Here is a 10,772-nt window from a genome sequence, read left to right as displayed (position 1 = left end):
GAATTGTCCATTACATTACATTATGCAAGTTTGCCAGATCGGGTAGCGGATCTGTAGTTCGAATGAACTGGACGATGTAATGGACAATTCCGCTTCCAGACTGTAGGGGGACCGAAGCGGGAACAGTTTTCTAGTGTTGCTTTAAATCTTTATCGTTGCAAGTGCAAATAGCTGTGTTCTTGTTTTGCCCTACCCAGCGATCACGTGTCAATATGGCAGTAGTCTCTTTTCCTTGGATTTTCTGTTAAAGATTGGGTTCCTGTGGTTAGTGATCGGTTATTTTTCTATACATCGTGTCGCTACTTGAACTACCTACCCATTCTTATGCGTTCCCAAGCGAATGCCAATTTGAACACATTTATTAAAACTAGCTCCTTGACAAAGTGTCCCACACGACATGGTACACAAACAGATGGTGTTGACATGCACTTATATACACAATAATCGACATGCTACTACAGACACACAATATGTGAGAGGTTACTTTCTCTTAAGTGTCCAGTTCTAATTCAACAATCTATTCAATTGCCATATACTGTATGACAGGCGACCACCTCTCTAAATAAATGTCCATCCTGAATTGTAATTTTGCGGTTATATTTTCCATACAATTGACAGCTTTGACAGCTTTGGGTCCACTGGTCTAGGGTGGGTTCTTTGTGGTATTAACTCAACGTCTCTGTCATGACAGATTCCATCACTGCCATGTTGTCAGTCATTTGAAGATTTCTTTTGAACCGTGCAGTTTCTGACACACACATTCTCAGTGTGCTGGTTCATTCCTCCAAATGACATCCTGTTCATTTGTGCACTTTGGTGAATTCAAAATTAAAACAAAACAAAATTAAAACCTTTATTTCCAAGGTACAAGGGAGATGATTCATGCTGTTCTCTCCTCATCTGCAATGTAAGTTTAACTTTACACCAGCATCCAATTTTCTACTTTGTAGGCATGTTGGCAACCTACACTAAACCAGCTTGCAGCTTTTAACAATTTTGCTGCACTACACAGAATCCCTTTACATGTAGTTTAAATACCAGATGGAACTAAATTCTGAGGATCTTCAGTACCCAGAAATCCTCAAAGGAAGTAGAATGAACTACTTGTTGTGCAGTGTCGTGTGATTTCTAAATTTCAAAAGGCGTTTTTTCTTTAACTGGCACACTTTCTTGCTGTTATTCCCATAGCTGAACAATCCTGTCGAAGCTGTTTATGCATGATTTGAATAAACGCTGCAAGTTCACCATAATGAAGATATTTTAGGCATTCTCGAAAATAGAAATATTTTTAGGCTAATGATAATTGTGAGGAATTTTATAGTATTGATTGACAGTAACACATTGCTGACATGTAATAATATTGAGGATGCAAAGGTGGCGCTTTTACTGAAGAATAGAGACCCCTGTAAATTTCCAGTTTAAATCTCGTCCCACTCAGCTGTGAGTGGGCGCACACATACATACACAGGATGTATGCTAATTCTGTCTGTTTGGGCAAGGTTTCAACATGTGATTCTGGTCTTGGTCTCTGATTTTTGGGGGAGGCCTGATGGGACCAAAGTACATGTGCCTTTAGTCTGTGGTCTGGTTTGATCTGTTGTGTCTTTATACAGATTTGTGTGTTGTAAACCTGTAGAAACGGATTATTTTGTTAATTTTTAAAACGAAGTGAACCTCATCTTCCCAGTCCTCTGTTTAACATGCGTGTATTTTATCAAGCAGAGATGCACAGAAAACTGGGTCACTGTTTCAACTAAGGTCTTCTTTCAGAGTGGGTTTTTATTTTTCACTCATCTCTGGTTCTTACAGCTGCAGTTTTCTTTTCAGAGACTGTTCTTTTGTGGTAAAATTTCAGATCAGCCTAAATTAAACATCTTTTCTACCAACAAGCCCAAATTAAAGTGTGTGTGTTTGTTTGTGTGTTCGGACTAGGTTCAGGCCTCTGCTCTCATCTGTATCTTACCTGTCAATAAACTTCTCTCACTCTGTTCAATTCTGTCTCTCTGCTCTCACTTCTTTCTCTCAAAGTTTCCCTCTTTCAGCTGTTCTGTCTACATTCCTGCTGGGACATTAAAGCAGACCGCATGTTCAAACTAAAACACTTAAACTACAACATAACCTGCAGTAAGACATTCTGTAAACAGGCTTCTCAACAAAAGATAGTCTGCTCAATCTCCAGCAGGCTTAAAAAAAAAAAACTATATGTAACTATATGTTTTTAATGGGTATGGACTGTCTTGTTATGAAAGCTTTGTTTTTTGTGTAATGAGCACAATGCACCAAATTCCTAGCAATTTAGTTGCATGGCAATGAAGTATAGAATTATCACTTTTGACGGAGTGTGGAGCAGGGCATTGTTGCTACAGTAACTACCCCTATTAAGTAACCCAAACAGAATCTGTTGAATATGCATGCTTAAATAAGTTAAAGGAGAGCTCGTTCATCCTCAAAACACACCATGCCCCAAATCCCAGCAGAACCCCCAAAACATCTGCAGATTCTGTCTGAATTTGACGATGTGTCTATTTCATTGCCATATGTTTTAAAATGAATCACCACCGGCCAATATCATGTAGTGATATAATTACTTATGAAGCCAGTCTCCTCCCTTAATATTCTGTACCCAGGAGTCAATACCGCTGACATGGGGGATTCTGACTCCGAAACCTTTATCCATCACATGACAAGGTCATCCACTAGGCAGAGCTTTGTAGTGCTGCTTTATTCTGAAGATGAAATAGTAGGAAACGAGCACTAAGTGAAACCTTTGCTCTCATCTGTCTATTCTCTTCCTTTGATTTTTTTATTAAATAGTCACTAATGAAGGTCTTATTATGGCACAGTAAGTTCTTAAAAAGGGAAGACGGAGAGCATGAGAGGAAGGAGAAGACAAAAGAGAGAGTAAATATAGATTAACGGACTCATTCTGCTTAATTACCAGTTTGGGGTTTAATCGGGCATGATTTGGTCAGGCTGGAGCCTTTAGCAGCTGCACAGATTGCTTTATAATATAAAGTGTGAAGACAGTGATCAGCAGGACTAACACACGCATTGAACAGAGCTTCATGTGGCTGCATCAGCATCTGTTGAGTCAGGACAGAACAGCTCAAGTCCAAAAGCAGAGATTAAATGTAAATCTAAATGTGACGTGAAAATGTAGCCTCAATCTGTTTTTGCTAAAACCTCTGCTTCACACAAGGCTCCATACTGCAGATGTTTTTCATGTGACACTATGTTCATAATTTAAGTTTTTACCAAAGATTTTCTAAATTATGGTGACTCAAGTCTGATGTCTGCGGATGGCATATTCCCTGCACATCTTTTCATTTCTTTTTACACTACATGTTATATATTATAATTTTTTTTTATTGTTGTTCTTGATTTGTCAGTTGCCCCAGCTTAACTTAACTTGTAAATATTTACAACATGTTGGGTCTTGGTCTTTATCTTTGACAATAAAGTTGACTTTGACTATGATGTTGACAGAACACGAAGATTGACAGATAAGAAATGATGAGCTTCAGGCGAGGTTGCCTGGATGGGAAATTCCGGCTTATCTCAGCTAACGTGCACATTTCATGATTCAAATGTAAACAAAGGGGCAGTTTCACCACCAAAACACAGCACATCCATGTGAATTAATACACGTTTTAATACAAAACACAAGATGCATTTTTACCATTCTTTAAAACAAATTATGCCTGAATTTATCTCAGCTTTAGATAGATAGATAGATAGATAGATAGATAGATAGAATCAGAGGTGCCTATGTTGTGAGGACATCTAAGAAATGGAACAGCATAACTATGGAGGATCTTCATGCGTGCTTGCGCTGGACTGACAGAGATGTTTTCAGGACTGCTCCCAACAGTCTGGATGAATACAGCTCATTGAATGCAACGTTTTGAAAGACAATGGGACAGTCCTGACACCATCCCCCACCACAGCAAGGGCCGGGGCCTCTCCACTTCAGAGGCAACCTTATCCCCCCCGCCACAATGACGTCACATCACGTTAACAAGCTTTGCAAAAACACAAAGCAGCCAGACCAGACTCTTGCTACGTCCACACCACTGTGTTTTCGTTTGAAAACAAATGTCTTCTTGTTTCCAAGCCCCTAAAACAGAGACATTGTGTTGGACATCTCTAGGACTATCATCTCTGTACGTAGTCTCTATTATTACAGGGTTAACCTTTTCACATTCCTTGGACAATATTTTGCACATTCCTGCACAGAATTGTTCAGCTCTCATCATCTCTCAAACAGATATATTGTATATATTTTTGTAATACTTTTATTGTCAGTTTTGTTCTTGCTTTGATCTTTCATTTTCTCTTACTATGTTTATTTATGCACCAAACACCAAGGCAAATTCCTTGTATGTGAAAACCTATTTGGCCATAAACATGTTTCGGATTCTAAATGCACTGTTGCAGTTCTCATCTGTGATCCACCAGAGGTCAGTGTGAGCCAAGTCCTGTATTCTGCACCGGTCTGTCTGCAGAGTAGGAAATCTCAAACTCAATAATATTCTACAGGATTATGGGATTAGAAGAATTTTCTAGTGAAACCACAGAGACTCACAATCAAACACATGTATCACCAAGAAAAACAATAAAAGTGATACAAAATATCAGGGTACTGAATTCAAGTTACTGACAGGAGTAAAGTTCCTGTGAAAGGAGACTCAAATATAAAACTGTGTAATCTGTTGTCAGTGTCATTTTCCAAAATGTTTTATAACCGAGCCCTTACTATATGACCTAGCGCGGATATTCACTTACACACACACACACACACACACACACACACACACACACACACACACACACACACACAAACACACACACACAGTATGAGAGGAGAATAAAGGGGGATAGAGTTACAGTGAGAGCGACTGTGTGTCCAGGATGAGATCATCAGGCAACTGTTGCCTCACACAGATGGTGGATGGAGCTTCAAACCAGGTGCTGCTCTATTCAACTCTACAGGAGGCATTCAGCTGTAACACTGGCGGCCATGTTGGAGGTCCTTAGCTCTGTGGACTGTTCATTTACCCAAATGACCTGTTGACTTTCCTGTCTGTTGACACAGACGCTTAATTTTTGGTCTTTGACAGACCATAGCATTTTCACTCACCCATATGTGTCAGAAGTTAAGGGGATTAAGGGTAAATATGCTCCAAGAAATCTCAGAATGCCCCTAAAAAAGTGATCAAGGTGCAAAAATTTCCCCCAAGATTTTTAAAGAAATAATTGTATTAAATTCTTCTAAATTCCATTTCCCATGTCTCTTACCTACACTCACAAACAGCGCTGTTACAAATGTGATGATAATGGAAATAGTATGCTGTTTATTTACTTATGTTGGCACTAGCTGGTGATATTCTGGGTTCATTTAACTTTAAAAAACAGCATCTTTATGCACTAATTACTATTTCATTTATTCCAAAACTTTGTAAATGCCCCAATGATTTACTGTAGGAGGAAAAGTTGCCCCCCGATTATTTTTTAATTTTCTTACACTGAATCGAACTCAGTGTGTTTAGATAAAGCTAGCAAGCTAGTGCTAACCATAGCATTTGATTTGAGCATGGAACTTCATTGTTGACCTAATAGCTATAACTAATGTCAACTCAAGATCCACTTACTAGCTTTTAGAGAGATTTCATCTGTCTTGTAAGACACCTATTTGCACACTAAAGTATCCAGCAGCTAACTACCAGCAATTAGCTTGCAACCTGCAGCTCAGAGATAAATGTCACCCTGCTCCAGCTTTCCATTGCTTGGCCCTGGAAGAATCCTCAACAGAATGCTTTTTTGAGGTGTGGTTTTAATATTCATCTGTTTATTAAGCAGTGCCGCTGGCGTGTATTTTACACCTGGGCCTTCAATACTGTATTACAGCAATTAGACCTTAACCAGATTTGAATAACCTCACAATGACACTAGGACATTATCGTGTGGAATACAGTAATTTAAAGGTGCAGTAGGTAAGCCTTATAAAACTAACTTTCTGTCATATTTGCTGAAACTGACCCTATGTTCCAGTAGAACTACATGAAGCAGGTAATAAAAAATGCACCATCAGATGCACCAATCAGGGCCAGAGGGGAGGGGAGGTGTCTAACTGCGTGTCAGTCACTAATTATGCACACGCATTCATTCTCCCTTGTGGGGGGAGGGGCTTAGGAGAACGTTTTAGGCTTTAGCGGAAAGGGGGGAGGGACTGAGAAGTTGTTGATGTTCAAATGTTTTGGCTAAGTCCTGGATCTTCACAATCCTACCTACAGCACCTTTAACACAAGGCTCAACACCTAGAGGGTTTTAATACACTATTGCAGAGACATGAATACACGGTGACTGAAGCCATCCCTTTTACGCAGTATGGCAGGATGCTGCATCACATATTGTCAAAATTACTGTTATTACCAAAGAAAAAGAAAAAAAACACAACATCTGGTCACATTTACACATACGACAACCACAAAACAATCAAAAACACAAATTACACAATAAGCGATCAACAGGCTTCCCCCACAAATTCCAGCCAAGCTGCTGGGACTCAACAACACACACATGCCACCACGCACACACACACAGGAGGACACAGCGGCCACTGACACTGCTCAAACCTTAAACACCAGCAGCAACTAAATCTAAAGCAAGCAGTAATAGCTACTAAAATCATTTCACTAAAATACAGAAACATCCATTAAACTTACAAAAGCTGCTCATCGCTTGAAGAAAAAGTACATCCACCTTTCTTTCATTGACCTTACATCTAAAACTCGAAACGAACTTGAACTAACGTTACTGCTAAGGGTATGTGATGCTAGCAAGTTTTGCTTCTCGGCCCCCGTATACTAACTGGTACATTTGAAGGAAAAGTACATCCACCTTTCTTTCATTAACCTTACATCTAAAACTCAAAACGAACTTGAACTAACGTTACTGCTAAGGGTATGTGATGCTAGCTAGTTTTGCTTCTCGGGCCACCGTATACTAAACCTTCCAAAAAATGTGTAAGTGGCTGGGCTTTGGCCTGTCAAAGAATACGCCCAACAGAATAAAGAATATGACAATCAACACCATTCTCCCTATTTGCTTCTCTTAATACATCCATGAGATGGATTCACTAAAAATTCAGAACGCCTCAGTAAGACAGCACAGGGGGAAATATGATTGGATAAAAGCTCTAATTTATGAAATGCACTGAAAGCCGCACAACCAAGGGAGAGAGTAGCAATGAAATAACAGTAACAGACTTTGTAAAATACATATGAAATTAATAAATATATATATTTTAGAAATGTATGTATATATATATATATATAATTATAAAAAAATATATAATTTTCTGATTATGACAATCTCTTGGCCAGCAGAGAAGGTCATGTTTGCCCTGACAGCCCACCTCTGCTATTAAGTCATTAAAATCAGTTGTAAGCAGGGCTGTAGTTGGCTACTTGAGTCCGAGTCCGGACTCAAGACCTTTTTCTATTGTCTTGAACTTGGCCATTGGTCTCGCCAAATATTATAGTTGGTCTCGACCGAGTCCAGCACTATATGGTTTTTTCTAAAGTAACTTCCTCTTTCAAGACAAAACCATTGATGAAGTGTTTGTTCAGAAAACAGGTATTGGTTTAATTCAAAATTCATCTAGAACGGGCATTGGTATTGTACCTTGGTATATTTCCGGCAGCATTGTATGGCTCTATCATCAGGCATCAATTATTTTATTTTGACCACAGACACAATGTCAGCGAGCACTTTGTACTATGGATTCTTCAGGACAAGTAGCCTAAAACTTGACTACAGCCCTGGTTGTAACACATGGCAACGCATACTCATTAACGTTTTCATATGATATCGTACGAAAACAATTCGTATGATATCCTACGAAATAGGCGACTGCCGGCTGGCCATGAGACGGCCGCTCACATTACAGGTAAGTTTAGCGGTATTTACAGTTTCATTTAGCCAAGAAAAGGTTACTGGTGAGCTGGGTACCGGTCACTTCGAGCTGCCAGTCGTTTTAGGGGCCGATGCAGTTGAGTTTAGCCAACAAAAAGTGGCTTTGAGTCGGGTACAGTGCATGTGAGGGTCCTTTTAGCAGCTGATGCTGTTCAATTTAGCCGGCAAAAAGTTACCATCATGCAGCGATGACAGTTAGGTTTAGGCACTAAAACAACTAGTAAATATTAGAAAAAAGATTGTGGTTAGTAGTCCACCTGGGACACAAACACACGTTTCCTGGATAAAAGTCTTGCTTTCAAAGGGACACAAACTCCACTCCCCCACTTGAAAGCCCTGTGTTTTATGACCCAACCATTTTTGTGTAGACTCTGTAGTGCCAAAAAAGACCATCAGGATATACCCAAACATCAAAGACTAGCCTACATCACGCCTGAGGGCAACAATTCAAGACTTTTGGAACAACAATACTATGGAGATGAGAGCAGTTCAAAGATAACTAAAGGGGGAACTAGGGAAGCACAAACTCAACATTTATAAGCCTCTTTCCGATCAAGTAGCTACAGGAACGCAGTTATAGGAACACTCCACTTCTAAAAAGTTCTACTAACTAGAGATGGCCCGATACCATTTTTTGCTTCCTGATATCGATTCCGATACCTGAACTTGCGTATCGGCCGATACCGAGTACCGATCCGATACCAGTGAGTCATATATTTTATTATGTGTTTATTGTTTATTACTGTATACTACTATCCCTGTATGGATGTGATATTATTTCTATCTTTGTTGTCGGTCTGGCTCAGGTTAAACTCTTTGTGAAACATAAACAAACACAAACAATGAATGCCACAGAATTTTCTGTTATTCTCCAGTTTGACAGTCAGTTATAATGGAAAAAACATAAATGAACTACTTTAATGTAGATTTTCTTTAGGGCTTTATAACGTGGTATTGGATCAGTGCATGAACTCCAGTACTTCCGATAATACCGATACCAGCGTTTTAGGCAGTATTAGACCATCTCTACTACAAACTACTCTCCCCCAAAACCGTTTCTTCATTTGCATTCGCACTGGACAAGTGGCCATAGGAACTGACCTTTTGTTATTATAATCACAGCCATCTAACCACCACTGTGCGGAAAAGGGAAAAGACCCTGCCCCGAAGTAGGAGCTGAAAGAGTTACAGGAACTGCGGCCAGAGGAACTTAAAAATCCCCAAATTGGTCCAGACAGAACACGAGAAAAAAAGCGTTCTAGGAACGTTATGTTCTAGGAACTGCAAAAATCCCTCCGGTCGGAAAGCGGCTACAGAACTCGAAAAAACGATGGGAATTCGTGAAGGACATGACCAATCTGAACTCAGACAAGAGTGAAATGCAGGTACTGAACGAAGGGGAAAAAGCAAAGTAAAGGCGAGAGACGCACTTCACCTCAGATGATAAACCACACAGGGACAGAAAAAAGCTACAAATTACAAACAAATTTGATCCTGAACAGGGTGTTCAAACAAAGCATTTGCCTTGAAAAAAAGTCATGGAGACAAACTGGATTTTCTTTCATGATCCACTGCAGTATCTGTCCATCTTAATATATATATCAGGTGTCAGGTAGACGGCAGATGCACATAAGATATGTGTCTGTGCCTATATGTGTTAGCACTGTGTTTGAATGGTAGACTCCCTGACTTTCATCCAATGCATGCAGCGATTGGCTTCAGACACAGGAAGGAAGGAATGAAGAATGGAAGGAGGAAAGGAAAGACATTTCTCCTTGTACAGATCTAGACCTCCCAGCTGACCAATAGCATGTAGCAATCCTGATGACTTCAGAGCCCCTCCCCTGTTTATCTGTGTTCAGTGATGCACATGATCCACAGATCTGTGGATGATCTGCTCCTCCCCTCCCCCTCCATACCTCCATGTTCCTCACACACACACAGTCCTTGGTGCTGAGGGGGAGGGGAGAGTGGAACGGAGGGAGGGAGGGAGGGAGGGTGTAGGTCATTAGGCAGCAGGGTGAAAAAGAGAGCAGTAGGAGCAGCACACACGCACAAACAGAAGGGTATATTTTTGCGTTCATGTTGTGTCGGACATATCGTAAAATGAGTTTCCAAATTGGAAAATGCACACGAACGCCTGCTGAAGTTGGAATAACAACTCCGAAATTCAACAAAGATTGTGGTGCCCGACTTGCTGACTGGTTGTGTGATAAGCGTTGTTAAAGGTGCTACTGGAGTTAAAACGCTTGTGTGGACAGAGATCGTTTTTGTCTTATAACGCTGCTTAAGAATGATAATGTAGTGTAGATGTAGACTAGTGTTTTTTTATCTTGCAGTACCACAGTTAGCCACTGGGACTCTCCTAAAAAGGAAATTTTACCACCAATGTACACATCAAAGTGTGTGTACAGGTCTTGGTATAAGTCGTATACAAATCCTGGGCTGTGGATCTGGTACCAGACCTCTGTAGCCTTCTCCTTATCTTTGCTTGAGGTTAGCTGTTCGAGGCTACTTTAGCTACCAAGCATAAGACACCCAAATATAATCCAGCCAAACTGTCAGTAGTCGAGTTGCATTGTTGGTAATATAGGTACAGAAAAAGGTATGAAGAATGCATTTACTAAAATAAAAGACAGTATATATGGTTCTGCTGCATCAATTTTGATGCTTTTTTTCCCCAACAATGTTAAAAGGGTGCGTTGCTAAATCAGTGGGGTATTCTTTTAATACTTCCATGGTCTCGCGAGTCAAGAGTGTCATCTTGAGTCTGCCACCCTGTACAGTGAACATGA

This window comes from Perca flavescens, chromosome 12 (genome assembly GCF_004354835.1).
Source record: "Perca flavescens isolate YP-PL-M2 chromosome 12, PFLA_1.0, whole genome shotgun sequence".
Taxonomy (NCBI): domain Eukaryota; kingdom Metazoa; phylum Chordata; class Actinopteri; order Perciformes; family Percidae; genus Perca; species Perca flavescens.
The sequence above is the reverse complement of the archived record's forward strand: the minus strand, read 5'-3'. Positions refer to the sequence as shown.